This window comes from Balaenoptera physalus, assembly GCF_965194825.1.
Source record: "Balaenoptera physalus genome assembly, chromosome: 10".
In the NCBI taxonomy this organism is placed as follows: domain Eukaryota; kingdom Metazoa; phylum Chordata; class Mammalia; order Artiodactyla; family Balaenopteridae; genus Balaenoptera; species Balaenoptera physalus.
Window position 1 is genome coordinate 42185966 of NC_138889.1, and position 17122 is coordinate 42203087.

General features: G+C 41.4%; 1 long non-coding RNA gene and 2 pseudogenes across 3 annotated transcripts in view; all 3 read left to right on the top strand.

Annotated features, from left to right (window-relative positions):
- Window positions 1-17122, top strand: part of LOC309636721 — a 939587-nt gene that overhangs the window by 645890 nt on the left and 276575 nt on the right. The gene's annotated exons all lie outside the window — the stretch shown is intronic.
- LOC309668245 (lysine-specific demethylase 4D pseudogene) lies at window positions 1733-3928 on the top strand (annotated as a pseudogene). The gene has a single exon. The product of its transcript is annotated as a lysine-specific demethylase 4D pseudogene (transcript).
- On the top strand, window positions 12548-15431 carry LOC309636423 (lysine-specific demethylase 4D pseudogene; annotated as a pseudogene). Its single transcript has 2 exons — window positions 12548-12553; window positions 14516-15431. The product of its transcript is annotated as a lysine-specific demethylase 4D pseudogene (transcript).

Sequence of the window (17122 nt, forward strand, 5' to 3'; positions counted from 1 at the left end):
CTTTTACTATCTTGCTGCATTTCATTGGATAACATTCCATTTTATGCTTTCCTCTATGCTTATAAACAAAAATGGCCTGTAGCTTTATTTTTTATTGTCCTTTTTTCGTTTGGCTATCAGAGAGCAGAATAGCCTCATCTGAGTAGCTTTCCAACTTTTTCTATACTCTGAAGCAATTTGCACAATAAGAGTTAACTGTTTCTTGAAAGTTTTCTAGATTCACATGCAAAATGATGTGTCTCCTGGACTTTCAGGGGTCATACTTTGAACCAGCTTCTTATACTGGGGTGTTATTCAAGCTTTCTGGTGCTTCTTGCATCCATTTTGGATATGTTTCCTCTCCAGACATTTATTCTTTTCTCTTATCTTTTGAAAATGTTGCTGTCAAGTTTCTCCTAAGATTCTCTTTCGAGATTTTAAAAATTCTTTTGTGCACTATTTCATTCCTAGTGGTTTATTTTCCCCTTCTTTCTTATGCTCGGTTATGCCCATGGTGTATTGCTATCATTAATTTCTTCCAAGAATATTTTTGGTCATCAGTGTTCTGTCTCGTATGTGTTTTCTTTCGTTAATTTTGTCTTTATTCTTTGTTATTTTTTTACTCCTACCCCTTCTTTCTCTTCTTCTATTTTATAGCTTCTTCAATTGAATGTTTAGTTCATATATTTTCAATCACCCTTCTTTTTCCTTTTGGTACAATGAAAGATATCATTCTGTTTTAATGCTTTTCACCTTAAACTATAATTTTAAATTTATCTAAATAATTTAAATACATTAAAACAAATTTATTTCACAGAAATTTGTGAAAATCATCATAACGTGATGAATTATAGCAATGAGCCATTCTGATGGGTGTGTAACCAGCACCTGGGTTCAGAATAGAATATTCACATTAATCTAGACACTTCCTCACACCCCCACTCACAACCTCTCTCTTTCACAAAGGTAGCCACTACTCTGACTTCTAACATAGATTACATTGGTACCAAAAAATATCATCATCTTATAGGTACCTTTTTATCTTTATATAAATGGAAGCATAGAATAGGTATTCTTTTGAGTCCAGATAATTTTGCTCAGTATTATGTTTATAGAATTATTCTTATATTTTCATGTAGTTCTTGTTTATCTTCATTTCTGTATTATATTCCATTGTATGAATATACTACAGTGTACTTATCCATTCTAATGTTGACTGGCATTTGAGTTGTTTCCAGTGTTTGGCTTCTGAAATCATGTTGTTCTGAACACTCTTGGACTTGACTTTCATTGCACAGACATACACATATCCTAGGCATGAATCATAGCACATGGGTAAGTTCAATTTTAGTGGATACTGTCCAAATAGTTTTTCAAAGTGAATGGAGCGATTTCCATTCTCCTTACTAGAGTACAAGAATTTCCATTGTTCACAACAACACCATTTCTTGTATTGTCAATCTTATGAAATTTTAGCCTTTATTTGAATATGCAATTATAGTCCATGGTGGTGTTTTCTTTGTAGTTCCCGAGTAAATATTTCCAAACATTAGTTTTCAACCTGTCTCTATTCTTTTTTTTTTTAGGTTTTTTGTTCAATACTGCCCTGAAGACACTACATTTGGGATACCCAGCCAGGGCTGGGTGATTCACTAGATCTCAAGAGGACAGAGCCAAGTGTCAACCAAGGACATCAGAGACTTGCAGGCTCAGCCAGCACCAGTCCTGAGCAAGGCTTCTACCCAGCGTGGAGTCCCCTGGAGAATCAGCAAGCCTAAGAAATATTATCAACTCATTGCATTAAAGTCTACTGGGGGTTCCTGCTGATATACTCCAACCCATTTTTGAAAAAGTACTGTTTCCCAGCATCTTCACCTATCCAGAACATAAATCAAAACTTGGGAGTTTCCTGCTTATTAATGAAAGCTATGACGTCTAAGTCCAACTGGGCCCAGAACCCAAGTTGTAGAATAATGGTATTTCATCCAACCAAAGAAGAGTTTAATGATTTCGATAAATACATTGCTTATATGGAATCCCAAGGTGCACACCGAGCAGGCGTGGCGAAGATCATTCCACCCAAGGACTGGAAAGCCAGACAGACCTATGATGATATCAATGACATCTTAATAGCCGCTCCCCTCCAGCAGGTGACTTCTGGGCAGGCAGGTGTGTTTACTCAATACCACAAAAAGAAGAAAGCCATGACCGTGGGTGAGTACCACCACTTAGCAAATAGTGAAAAATACCGGACTCCAGCACACTTTGATTTTAAGGAGCTGGAGCGAAAATATTGGAAAACACGCCTCTACGATTCACCAGTATATGGTGCGGACGTCAGTGGCTCCTTATTCGATCAAAACACGGAGCAGTGGAACCTTGGACACCTGGGAACCCTTCAGGACCTGCTGGAGCAGGAGTGCGGAGTGGTCATCGAAGGCGTCAACACCCCCTACCTGTACTTCGGCATGTGGAAGACCGCCTTCGCCTGGCACACGGAGGACATGGACCTTTACAGCATCAACTACCTGCACTTCGGGGAGCCCAAGACTTGGTACGCGGTGCCCCCGGAGCACGGCCGGCGCCTGGAACGCCTGGCCAGGCAGCTTTTCCCGGGCAGCGCGCGGGGCTGTGAGGCCTTCCTGCGGCACAAGGTGGCTCTCATCTCGCCCACGGTCCTCAAGGACAACGGCATCCCCTTCGATCGGATCACTCAGGAGGCTGGAGAGTTCATCGTGACCTTTCCCTATGGCTACCACTCTGGCTTCAACCATGGCTTCAACTGCGCGGAAGCCATCAATTTCGCCTGCCCGCGCTGGATCGATTATGGCAAAGTGGCCTCGCAGTGCAGCTGCGGGGAGGCCCGGGTCGCCTTCTCCATGGACGCCTTCGTGCGCATCCTGCAACCGGAGCGCTACGAGCTGTGGAAAGGCGGGCAGGACCGGATCGTGGTGGACCACACGCAGCCCACGGCGCTGGACAGCCAGGTCCTGAACGCCTGGAGGGAGGTCCGCGCGTCCCTGGGAGCCGCTCTCGCCACGAGGCACCACCTGCCCCGCCGCGCTCTGCGCCCCCGTAGGGCTGTAGCCGCGGGCGGTGAGACCCGCCACCGAGTCCCTGTGCGTGCTGTGTCCCGGCGCCCCTCGCCGGCCCGGGGTTCTTGCTCTGCCGCCCAGTTCAGGGACGCGGCCACCAGCACCTCCGCGGAGCCCGGCCCGACCCAGCCGCCGACCCAAGTTCCATCCGCCCCGGATCGCCACCCAGCTGGAAGATGTGGCCCTCGTCGTCGTCCTTGGGAACAGGGCACTCAGGAGCCAGCTGCTCCCCCCAGGGCTAAGAGGAGGCTTTCGGTAGACACAGCTCAGGACCCAGAGGCTCAGCCCCTGCCTGTGGATGCACCCTCGCCGGACAGCGCCGCCCCGCTCAGCCCTGGGCTCCAGCATCCCGCCACGGCTTCTGGCTGTGGTTGTGGCCCTGTCCCCTAAGCCCAGGGGATGCCTTTCTACCCCACTGCTCTTGCGTGGGGATCCTTTGAGACTGGTCATATTTCCATTTCAGAGCTTTGGGTATTTGCAGGTCACTAGCCTTGCGTGAGAGTGCCTCCTGTGCTGCCGCTGGACGTGCTGGGTCCGTGGTGTTTACCAAATTCTCCAAAGTTTGTTCTTCCTTCCAGATCCTGGAATCGTTGGACACTGCTAACTCCTGTGTCACAAACTGAGGTTTCATGCACTGGACACTCTAGTATCTCTGGGAACTAGGTCCTGCTGAGGTCGCCAGAGCCCAATCTACCTCACACTCCCATCCTGTGGGCCAGCTCTGGATGCTGCTGAACTTCTAAAGAACCCTGGGCTTTGATTACTCTCCAGTCTCTCTCCTTTTCCTCTTCCCCCTTCCCTTCCCGCTTTTCTTGCCAAACTAGGCCCTTTTGACCAATTAGGTCAGTAGAGACTAAGATAATAATTGATAATCTCTCCGAGTCTTTGATGTATTAAAATGTGTTCTCTGCCAGTATGGTAACCAGAATGTTAAAATCTGAGTTTATTAAATATATTAAAGGTAACCAGAATGTTAAAATCTGACTTTATTTTTTGTGTTGTTCAGTCAGTCAACTGAGAGGTGGTCGTTTTTCCTGCACTTTTCTTAATAATTATATCAAAACATTTCAAGCAAAACTTATTTTTATGAGCTTGTTCCCTTGAGTGATGTTGGTGAGTGAGTTTGGGGTTGATGTTGGGTTCCAGCTGGCTGGCTGGGTTGGGGGATTTGATTTGCAGCCCTATCTGAAGGATGACTTGGTGGAAATCACCTGGCACTTGGCTGATCCAAGTTGCTAGGAGAGATGAGCAAACAGAGGACAAAAAGTGCCAGCATGTGAAAATCTTCTCTGCAAGTCTCCACTGCCTTCTCAATGCTGTATGTATATTTCACAAGGTTAAGTCATTGACACATCCCAATAAACCAATCCACAAATAAAGGAACAAGACAATTTCAAGTGGGCATGGTTCTGTGAAGAGATTAAAGGGGATGGGATGCTAGTGCAGAATGGGCAGTGTGGTTCCGGTGGTCAGGGAATACTTCGTAGAGCAGGAGACCTTTCTGAGTCCCAAATGACAAGAAGGAAGGTCCAGAGCTGATTTCCACTTGGATGAAACAGCAAGTGTAACAGCCCTAACATAGACCTTGGTGTTTTTGTGTGGCTAGAGAGGAAGCTCATTTGTGTCTGGGGCACTGAGAAGGGAGAGGCAGGGTCCAGGGTATGCAGGACCTTGTAGCTCATGTGAAATATTTGAGTTTTTTTCAACTTGAAATGAGAAGGCATTGGAAGTTGAAAACAGCACTTGACATGATATAATTTGCACAGTTAACTAATCACCTTAATTGTTCTGTGGACCCCTTGGGGGCAGGAGAAGTAGTTAGAACATCTAAGTAATACAGGTGAGAATTGATGGTTACTGACTTAGGCCATAGTGTTGAAAATGCACAGAAGTGGCCAAAGTCAGAATCAATTTTGGAAATTGAACATGATAGTTTGGATGCAGAAGGAAACACTTCAGAGAATCAAACCACATCTCTCTTCCCTCCAGCTCTCCCCTACAGAATTTCAGTAAGAATCTGGAATTTGAAGCACTATGTAAGACTACAGGCAGGACTAATGAAAAAGTAAGGCTTCTTTGAAGTTCTGATTGAGGAGTAGCAAAAGCCCACGTCTCATCCCTATCACCATGCAGCTAGGCAACACTGTGGTAGTATAGTCTGTGGAAAACTGAAGCTGAGAGACTGCACTCAGGCTCCTCAGTGGAGGATGGCAGTGAGATGCTTGGCTGGAAAGATGATTAAGCCCTGTATTGAGATGGTGGAACCACATGATGGAAGCAGACTGGAATTACTGGGAAGGCAGCAGCCCTGGAGAGCAACTGGACCATAGTAGATCTCATATGAGCAAGGAGTAAACTTTCATGTGATAAGTAACTGAGAACTTAAGGGCTTTTGGTCCTTTCATTTAGGTCAGTTGTGGATATGGCAGTGCAGAGAAATAAGGGAACTCTGAAAAGTCTCTATGAAGACAGTAGCCTGGCTCATATTGCTATTTTAAATTTTAGAAACTGAAATTTTCCTTGTCATATTTCAGGGATATCACAATCTCTTCCCGGCAGATACACGCTCCAAATAACCTAGGATAACAAAATTGGGGGTTTTGAAGGCCAAGAGACAAAAATAAACTTCAGAAAATATTTCTTCCACTATACTCCTTATGTATTCACCCAGTTTTATAATTTAAACAAAATTTCCTTTGCCCAATAAAGAGTAGCAATGTTAAAAATACAGTTTAGTTTTACCAGTAGACTGGTTCCTAAATTAGTCTTCTTGACCTAAGTAGGCATTTCTCAAAAGAAGATATACAAATGGCCAACAGGCCCATGAAAAGATGCTCAACTTCGCTAATTATTAGAGAAATGCAAATCAAAACCACAGAGGGGTATCCCCTCACACCTGTCAGAATGGCCATCGTCAAAAAGTCTACAAATAATAAATGCTGGAGAAGTGTGGATGAAAGGGAACCATCTTACACTTTCGGTGGGAATGCAAATTGGTTCACCACTATGGAAAACTGTATGGAGGTTGCTTAAAAACACTAAAAATAGGGCTACCATATGATCCAACAGTCCCATTCCTAGGCGTATATCCGGAAAAGGCGAAAAGTCTAATTCAAAAAGATACATGCACCCCAGTGTTCATAGCAGCCTTATTTACAATAACCAAGACATGGAAACACACCAAGTACCCATCAACAGATGATTGGTTTAAGAAGAAGAGGTATATACATACCGTGGACTATTACTCTGCCACAAAAAGATGAAATATTGCCACTTGCAGCAGCATACATGGACCTAGAGAATATCATACTAAGTGAAGTAAGTAAGACAGAAAAAGACAAATAGATCACTTATATGTGTTATCTAAAAAACAATACAAGTGAATCTATATACAAAACAGAAACAGAGTCACAGACATAGAAAACAAACTTGTGGTTAGCTAAGGGGAAAGGGAGCAGGGGAGGGATAAATTAGGGGTATGGGATTAACAGATACACACGACTGTACAGAAAACAGATAAGCAACAAAGATTTGCACAAAAAATCAAAACAAACAAAAACAAAACCAAAAAAACCCAAGGATTTGCTATATAGCACAGGGAACTGTATTCGATATCTTGTAATAATCTATTATGAAAAATAATCTGAAAAAATATGTATATAACAATCACTTTTCTGTACACCTGCGACTAACACAATATTGCAAATCAACTATACTTCCATTAAAAAAAAAATTAGGCTTCTTGAAAGGATCAGGAGCTGGGGGTGGTAATGAAGGGGGTTCATCCAGCAACTGTATTGAAAATTCTATTTTATTTCAAGTCAACTGGCACACTCAATTTGGATACTCACAATCTGGACCACTCTTCTCAGGAAAAGATGCCCAGATCCAGCTGTTCTTCCATGTCCAGTAAGTTGTTGCTATACTTAATCTTGGAAAAGCAAGGGACATTGACAATGACAATTAAATAAAGGCAAGGATAGAGCCATCTTCGTTCTTACTGCCACGATCTCTCCTAGGCCTCTCTCCACTTCTGAGAAATAACAATCACAAGTCCAGTGTATATTCATCAAGTTTGTAGACAAAAGGCTACGAAACCGAAAGTAGTATGTCGTGTGGTTTTAACAACATACCCCCACCATCACCTTTTAAAAAAGTCAATATTACAGTTACAAGATCTAAAGACTTTCCTATCTATAGTCCCTAGTTAGTTCAACAAAGTCCACTAGATCTGGGTAATTTATTTTATTTTATTCGTTCTGCTGCTGATGGACAATAGGGTTATTTGCAAATCTTTGTTATTTCGAACTATGCTTTACAGAGCAGCTTTGTATATAGGATTCCTGGGTTGTATTTATGTTCACTTTTAACTTTTTAGAAAAAGCCCGCTTGCCCTCCAATTTCCACCTCTATTGGCAGTGTGGGAGAGATTTGGTTTCTCCATATCTTGACCCACTTTTTATATTGTCAGACCTAATCAAAATGGGCAGAGAACAGCTTCTCTGATTGCTAGTAATCCTGCACATCTTCTTGTATTTATTGGCCATTTGGATTTCCTCTTTTCTGAATTACCTACTCTAAAGCTCTACCTACTTTTTTTGGTTTGACTATTTTTTGTTGTTGTTATGTAGAAGTTATGTGATATTCAGGATACTAATTCATTGTCTATTTCATGTATGATGACAAACTTCTCCTAGACTGTAAGTTCTTTTAATTTTTTACGTCATAGTATTAGTCAGGGTTCTTCAGAGTAATAGAACCGATAGGAGATATATGTATAGCTCTTAGTAGAGGAACTCATTCATTTGGTTATGGAGGCTGAGGAATCCCACGATCTGTCAGGTAGGCCGTCTGCAAGATGGAGAACGGGGAATATGGTTGAGTCTGGGTTCGAAAGCCTGGGAACCTGGAGTGCCCATGTCAGATGTCCCAAAGCAAGGGAAGACGGATGCGTCTGCTCAAGCAGAGAGAGTAAATTCACCCCTACTCTGCTCTTTTGTTGAATTTGGGCTCTCAGTGGTTTGGGTGATCCCGCCTGCAGTGGTGAAGGCGCTCTTTACTCAGTCTACTGATGCAAGTGCTAATCTCTTCCCGGAAGAGCCATGCAGAACACACAGAAGTGATGCTTTACCAGCTATCTGGGCATCTCTTAGCCCAGTCTACATGTGAAATTAACCATCACAGTCATTAGTTTGGAATCATTTAAATATATCAGACGTTCCCATCATGGTGCTTTTGGTTCTTTAAGCCATTGTTCCACCCTGAGTTCATACAGACCTTCTTCAATATTTTCTCTTAAAATTCTGTGTTTTATCCATCTGTAATGCACCTCAAATTTATTTATGTAAGTGGTATGAGGTCAAGCTCCAATCCCACCCACCCCCCAAAATAGTGCCAATGCCACTACCACATATTGAATAGCCCATCCTTCCCCATTGGTTTGGTACGCTACCTCCATCGTAGGCAGACTCCCACATATCCATGTGTCTGTGTCTGGCCTCCCTATTCTGTATGCAGATACATTTGTCCATTGCAGCTCAAATACCACAGTTCGGTAGAGGAGAAATCACCCCTCTTTGTTCTTCTTTTAAGGAATCATCTTGGGATTCTTATTTGAATACTTCCCTACTTACTAGATCTGTCACCTTGAGCAAGTTTCTTAATATCTCCTTGATGCGGTTTCCTCATATGAGAAATAGGGTTCATAGGATTTCCCTTATACGGTCATTATGAAGATAAGGCATAAATAAATTATTTTATGCAGAGTGCATTGAACAGTGTCTGGCATTAGATAGTCACCATATATTAGCTATTTTTAATAATATTTGTTCTGTTAAAGGTACAGAGAAACTTCTGTGGATCAAAAACAATGAAAAAGAGAGTGAAAAGACAAATCAAAGAGTGAGAACAGATATCGCGTTACTCATACCCAGGAAAGAAGTAATAAGCAGAACATATAACGACTACCAAGACAGACAACCCAGCAGAAAAATGGACAAAACACTTGATGAGGCACTTCCTGAAGGGGCACCTCCAATCAGACAATAATCATCAGAAAATTGGTTCACTCCTATTAGGAAGCAAGTAAATGCAAATCATTATGAGGTGCCCCTGTTCCCTCACCTGATCGGCTAAAACTGTAAAGGCAGAAAATCACCAAAGTTCTGCAAAAGTGAGGGGCGATGAACACCCTTGCACGCAGCTAGTGCGTAAACTGGTAAAATGTGTTGAAAACATTTGGCAACTTGCAGTTTACATATTCTATGGCCAGTATAGGCGTCAGGGAAGTTCCAGAGCAACGCTGTTTGTAAGAGGCCAGAAGTGGAAACAACCCAAAGCCCCATCTACAGTAGAAAGTTTATATGGTTGAATACTTTACAGCCCTGAAACAGAAAAGTCCAGCTGCATGCAACGGCGTAAATGATGAAAAATTACACCAAAAATACACTAAAGTACATAAATACATTTGTGTTTCTTCACGGTTATATAAAGTTTTCAAAAATGGACAGAGTTTTAATTTTATAATGTTTACCAAAATTACTACGTGAATAGTTAGGATAAGGTCAGTGTAGGAGGCAGAAGGGGCTGTAATCTGGGAAAAAGAGCACAAGTCAGGCAGCCAGGTGCCTGGCAATGTTACATTTTTTGACCTGGGTAGTGGCTCCACTTGTGTTCACTCTATAGTTATTTGTTGAAGTGTACATATATGCTTTACAGATTTCTGTGAACACTTTCTATTTCATAATTTAAAATATTTTTAAAAGTGCTCTCAAAAATTGTCACATAGTGGTTCATAAAATCATTTGGTTTGTAGTGTGTTGTGTTGTAGACTGTTTCCAAAACTCAGATGATGTTTCTAATCTTTTTCATTCTAATATTGTTTATTGATGCCTTCTCCTGTTTATTTATTATTTACAATATTATATTTAGTAATACGTAAGTTTCTGGACAGTTTTAGACTTACAAAACATTGAGCACGTGGATCAGGGAGTATTGACCCGACCCCACTCACATGTCCCCCTATTAGTAACTTCTTAATTCCCATGGTGTATTGATTACAATTAGTGAGCCAATGTCAATATGTTATTGTCTACTAAAGGCTATCATTTGTTCAGATTTCCTTACCTTTTACCCAACGTCCTTTTTCTGTTCAAAGATCTCATCTAAAATATCAAATTACATTTAGTTTTCATGTCTCCTTAGGTTTGTCTTGACTGTAACAGATTCTCAGACTTTCCTCGTTTTTGACCAAAAGTTTGTATAGAAACCTGACAGTTTGGGGGAATACAGGTCAGGTATATTGTAGGATGCCCCTCTAGTGGAATTTGATGCTTTTCTTATGATTATCTTGGGTTTCTGTATTTTTTTTGGAGGAGGATTACTGGGGGAATTTTATCACATTTCAATCACATCATATCAAGGACCTATACTATCAAAGTAATTTATTAGTTTTTTTTTTTTTTGGCCACGTCTTGCAGTTTGTGGGTTCTTAGTTCCCTGGCCAGGGATCGAACCTGGGCCCTAGGCAGTGAAAGTGCGGAGTCCTGACCCCTGGACTGCCGGGGAATTCCCAGTTTATGACTCTTGATGTTGACCTGGTTAAAATGGTGTTTGGCAGGGCCCTCCTCTATAAATCACTGCCCCTCCCCGACTCCCATCCCCACTTGCCCCTCTGCACCTGCTCCTCGCACTCAGGGAGCACCACTCCCTTTAGCAGGGGGACTAGATAATTTATTAACCAGTTGTTTCTTTATTTTATTTTTTACGTAACAGACTTCTTAATTAATCTTTTATATTTTTGTATATGGTTGTTTCCCTTTTGTTTTTTGAATTGTTCTATCATTTTTATCTTTTTCTTCTTTCAAATAATTCTGAGGTATTTTGGTTTAGTTTTTACTAACTACTTGCATACAACATAAAAATCAATAGATTTTTAGCTATTCTACGGATATTGTTGTAGATGTTACATGGATATTCATTTTTAAATGAATATGGTTGTGTTCAGTTTTTTGATTATTGACTTTCAATTTTTTTTTTTTTAACTTTTTTTTTTTTTTTAAGTATTTGTTTTCTTTAATTTATTTATTTATGGCTGTGTTGGGTCTTCGTTTCTGTGCGAGGGCTTTCTCTAGTTGTGGCAAGTGGGGGCCACTCTTCATCGCAGTGCGCGGGCCTCTCACTATTGTGGCCTCTCTTGTTGCGGAGCACAGGCTCCAGATGCGCAGGCTCAGTAATTGTGGCTCACGGGCCCAGTTGCTCCGCGGCATGTGGGATCTTCCCAGACCAGGGCTCGAACCCGTGTCCCCTGCATTGGCAGGCAGATTCTCAACCACTGCGCCACCAGGGAAGCCCTGACTTTCAATTTTATTTCATGATTGAAATAAAAGATTGATCAAGATGGTACTCAATATGTTGATTCTATGGAATTTTTATTGAGATTTATTATGTGGTCTTACAGTGGTAAATGTTTGTAAATGATTATATGTGTTGAAAAACATTTTGCTATGTGGTTGCTGCAGGTAATATAATCAAAGTTGTTAAATTTTTGTTTAAACTTTTATAACATTAAATTTTCTTCTGTCCTCATCTATCAGTTTCTGAGAGAACGGTGTTTGAAAAAATAAAATCTCCCACCATGATTGCAAATATGTCACTTTTACTAATAATTCTCAGTCTTTGTGTTCTATATCTCAGTGCTGTGTGTCTAGGTGCATAAAGTGCATCACTGTAATCTTTCCCATGAGTTTTTCTTTTTGATAAGTATAAGCTGTTCTTCTTCTACCTTATAAATACATTCGATATTAATTGCTGCTAGACCAGGTTTCTTGTGTTTAATATTTGCTTGGTTTGGCTTTCCCACTCCTTTTATTTTCAACCTTTTAGCTCGCTGTAAGATTGGTTTAAAAAATCAAAAGGGCGCAGACAAAGTGGCCTGACCAAGCAGAGCAATTACCGATGATTGGTGCCGCTCAAATTATACCTTTGCCCAGGTAGAAAGCCAGAGCCATCAGGACATGGGCCTGCATTTGGAGGCCAGCTGCCCAGAGAACACTGTCTCTCTCTCTGGGTCCTTGAATATCTCCAACTGGAATCAGGATTTTGTTGGTAGAAGGTAGGTCACTTTATTTCTGTTATTTGTGCTTATGAGCAAAAGAGTTATTTTCCTACCAGAAGTTTTAAAAAATGGCACTATTTATGCATAGAGAGAGCGAGAGAGAGCGAGAGAGAGGGAACTATACATTGGGATATCCTTTCCTTGAGATTTTATTTTTAAACTTTTTTCCAACTTGTGAAGTTAATTTTTTTCTTAATATTTCCTTGGTAAAAATCACAAAGATTTTCAGGAAAAAGCACCTCATTGAGTGAACTGCGATCTAATGGGAATGAGAGGGTTTCTAGAACTGGGTAAGGAGTGTATCAATTGGAAGGGACTTGAAAATTATGTGGGATCAAATTAGAGATTTTGATTGGATATGACGGTATTCGAATTGGGGTGGTACTGATTGAATTGAAATTGCTGTGGGACATATATAGTAAGACTTTGAGCACAGCCTGTTTCATTCAGAGGCTGAAACCTTCAAGGAAACCATTTTCTGGGTCCTAGTGTATCATCATTTGGAATTAAGATTTTAGACTAGCAGAAGGCAAGCACTTTTTTGGCCTTTTTTTTTTTTTTTTTTTTTCCTTTAAAGCAAAAAGATGAAAAGGATGACATTTTATATCAGAAAGCAACTTTTTTTCCCTGGTAAAGTTCTCATTTATTTATGCATTTAAAGTACAAGCATTGCATGCATATCATTTTTATATTTCTTCATTGGGGCCATGTATTTCTGTTATTAAAGCAATTAAAACCTTTTTACTCTTTTTTTTTTTTTTTGAAGATATAGTCTCTTTATTATAGTTACTCATCACTATCATCTGTGCCTTCTGGGTCACTTTGGTAGTTCATGTTACATTTTTCCACATGTAAATTATTTTTATCATTTTACATGATGGAGAAGATAATACACAGGTGTGAATCCATTCAGAAAAATAATTCATAATGCACAGATTATAAGAGCAGACAGAATTGAAATTAAAATTCCTTATACAATACAGATACAGATTTCCTTTTTTTTTTTTTTTAATTGGGGTATAAATGCTTTACAATGGTGTGTTAGTTTCTGCTTTATAACAAAGTGAATCAGTTATACATATACATATGTCCCCATATCTCTTCCCTCTTGCATCTCCCTCCCTCCCACCCTCCCTATCCCACCCCTCTAGGTGGTCACAAAGCACCGAGCTGATCTCCCTGTGCTATGCGGCTGCTTCCCACTAGCTATCTATTTTACGTTTGGTAGTGTATATATGTCTGTGCCACTCTCTCACTTTGTCACAGCTTACCCTTCCCTCTCCTCATATCCTCAAGTCCATTCTCTAGTAGGTCTGCATCTTTATTCCCATCTTGCCCCTAGGTTCTTCATGACCTTTTTTTTTTTTTTAAATTCCATATATATGTGTTAGCATACGGTATTTGTTTTTCTCTTTCTGACTTTCTTCACTCAGTATGACAGTCTCTAGGTCCATCCACCTCAGTACAAATCACTCAGTTTCATTCCTTTTTATGGCTGAGTAATATTCCATTGTATATATGTACCACTTCTCCTGTAACCATTCAACCATCGCTGGACATGTTTGTTGTTTCCATATATTATCCATTGTGAATAATACCTCAGAGAATGAGGGAGGGCAGATATCTCCTTCATATTCTGTTTTTATATCCTTTGGATATATACCCAGAAGTGAGACTGCAGCATCAAATGTTGCTTATACTTAAAATTTTTGAGGAACTGCCATACTGTTTTCCATAGTATGCACCATAGCTGCACCAGTTTACATGCCTACCAAAAGAGTGTACTTTTTGCCCTTAAATTCAAACTTTGAGATTAAGACTGCTATACAATTTTCTTTAACTTGATGTTAAATCAGTTTGTTTTGTCATCCACTTATTTTCAATATTTTGTACTTTCTGTAGGTTTGGCTTGGAAACTTCCATGAAGAGACTTTCTGCTACAGTGAGGTGAGAAGCCACCCATGCACTGAAGCCTGGGAATCTGGCGAGGCCTCAGGCACTTATATCCCTAACAGAGGAAACTCACAGAGCTGCAGGCTGAAGCAGGACTTGGCTCAGAGAGCCCTCTCCTCTGGGAAATTGTCTATTTTCTTTGGCTCCAAAATGCTGGCAAGAGCGGAGTCCTTCTGGTGGATTGACAAGCCTGGAGAAGATACCACCTCGTTTGTGTAAAAGTTCAAGTCTGAGTTCCTGCCTCTCAGATATATCTAAACTTCTTTAAAAATAAAGAAAGTATAGGGAAGGTGTTACTCCCCAGCATTCTCAGGTATCCAAAGCATACCTAAGAAGCTGGGAGTCCGTTGCTTATTCTATTGCCGCCATGTAGTCTAAGCACTTTGGTAGCCAGAACCCAAGTTGGAAGATTATGACCTTCCACCCAACTGTGGAGGAATTTGAAGACTTCAACAAATATATTGTTTACATGGAGTCGCAAGGTGCACACTGAGCTGGCCTAGCCAAGGTAATTTCCACCGAAAGGATGGAAGTCCAGACAGACGTCCGATGATATCGATGACATCTTAATAGCCGCTCCCCTCCAGCAGGTGACCACTGGAAAGTCAGGTGTGTTTTCTCAACACCACAAAAAGAAGAAAGTCATGACCATGAGCGAGTATCGCCGCTTGACAAACAGTGAAAAACACCAGACTCCATGTTACTCTGATTTTGAGGATCTGGAGCGAAAATATTGGAAAACACGCCTCTATGATTCACCAGTATATGGTGCGGACGTGAGTGGCTCCTTATTCGATCAAAACACGGAGCAGTGGAACCTTGGACACCTGGGAACCATTCAGGACCTGCTGGAGCAGGAGTGCGGGGTGGTCATCGAAGGCGTCAACACCCCCTACCTGTACTTCGGCATGTGGAAGACCGCCTCCGCCTGGCACACGGAGGACATGGACCTTTACAGCATCAACTACCTGCACTTCGGGGAGCCCAAGACTTGGTACGTGGTGCCCCCGGAGCACGGCCGGCGCCTGGAACGCCTGGCCAGGGAGCTTTTCCCGGGCAGCGGGCGGGGCTGTGAGGCCTTCCTGCGGCACAAGGTGGCTCTCATCTCGCCCACAGTCCTCAAGAACAACGGCATCCCCTTCAATCGGGTCACTCAGGAGGCTGGAGAGTTCATCGTGACCTTTCCCTATGGCGACCACTCTGGCTTCAACCATGGCTTCAACTGCGCAGAAGCCATCAATTTCGCCTCCCCGCGCTGGATCGATTATGGCAAAGTGGCCTGGGAATAGGGCTCTGCATGACCTTTGGAAAAATCTGGGTCAGAATAAGGGAGATTTCAGGTGAGCACCCTGAGGAGATTTGAAAATGTGTGCCTGGGTGGGGGCTCTAAAGGGGACCTATAATTACCAGCTGGGAAGGGAGTTGGGGTTTAGAATAGTAGCATTAAGACCAGAGATTTGGAGATAGCCTCAACCACCAGAGGGCAGACAACAGAAGCAAGAAAAACTACAATCCTGCAGCCTGTGTAACAAAAACCACAGTTACAGAAATACAGACAAGATGAAAAGGCAGAGGGCTATGTACCAGACAAAGGAAAAAGAAAAAACCCCAGAAAAAACAACTAAATGAAGTGGAGATAGGCAACCTTCCAGAAAAAGAATTCAGAATAATGATAGTGAAGATGATCCAGGACCTCAGAATAAGAATGGAGGCAAAGATTGAGAAGATGCAAGAAATGATTAACAAAGACCTAGAAGAATTAAAGAACAAACAAACAGAGATGACCAATATCATAACTGAAATGAAAACTACACTAGAAGGAATCATTAGCAGAATAACTGAGGCAGAAGAACGGATAAGTGACCTGGAAGACAGAATGGTGGAATTCACTGCTGCGGAACAGACTAAAGAAAAAGGAATGAAAAGAAATGAAGACAGCCTAAGAGACCTCTGGGACAACATTAAACGCAACAACATTCGCATTATAGGGGTCCCAGAAGGAGAAGAGAGAGAGAAAGGACCAGAGAAAATACTTGAAGAGATTATAGTCGAAAACTTCCCTAACATGGGAAAGGAAATAGCCACCCAAGTCCAGGAAGCGCAGAGAGTCCCATACAGAATAAACCCAAGGAGAAACACGCCGAGACACATAGTAATCAAAGTGGCAAAAATTAAAGACAAAGAAAAATTATTGAAAGCAGCAAGGGAAAAACGACAAATAACATACAAGGGAACTCCCATAAGGTTAACAGCTGATTTCTCAGCAGAAACTCTACAAGCCAGAAGGGAGTGGCATGATATACTTAAAGTGATGAAAGGGAAGAACCTACAACCAAGATTACTCTACCCGGCAAGGATCTCATTTAGATTTGATGGAGAAATCAAAAGCTTTACAGACAAGCAAAAGCTAAGAGAATTCAGCACCACCAAACCAGCTCTACAACAAATGCTAAAGGAACTTCTCGAAGTGGGAAACACAAGAGAAGAAAAGGACCTACAAAAACAAACCCAAAACAATTAAGAAAATGGTCATAGGAACATACATATCGATAATTACCTTAAACGTGAATGGATTAAACGCCCCAACCAAAAGACATAGACTGGCTGAATGGATACAAAAGCAAGACCCATATATATGCTGTCTACAAGAGACCCACTTTAGACCTAGGGACACATACAGACTGAAAGTGAGGGGATGGAAAAAGATATTCCATGCAAATGGAAATCAAAAGAAAGCTGGAGTAGCTATACTCATATCAGATAAAATAGACTTTGAAATAAAGAATGTTACAAGAGACAAGGAAGGACACTACATAATGATCCAGGGATCAATCCAAGAAGAAGATATAACAATTATAAATATATATGCACCCAACATAGGAGCACCTCAATACATAAGGCAACTGCTAACAGCTATAAATGAGGAAATCGACAGTAACACAGTAATAGTGGGGGACTTTAACACTTCACTTACACCAAT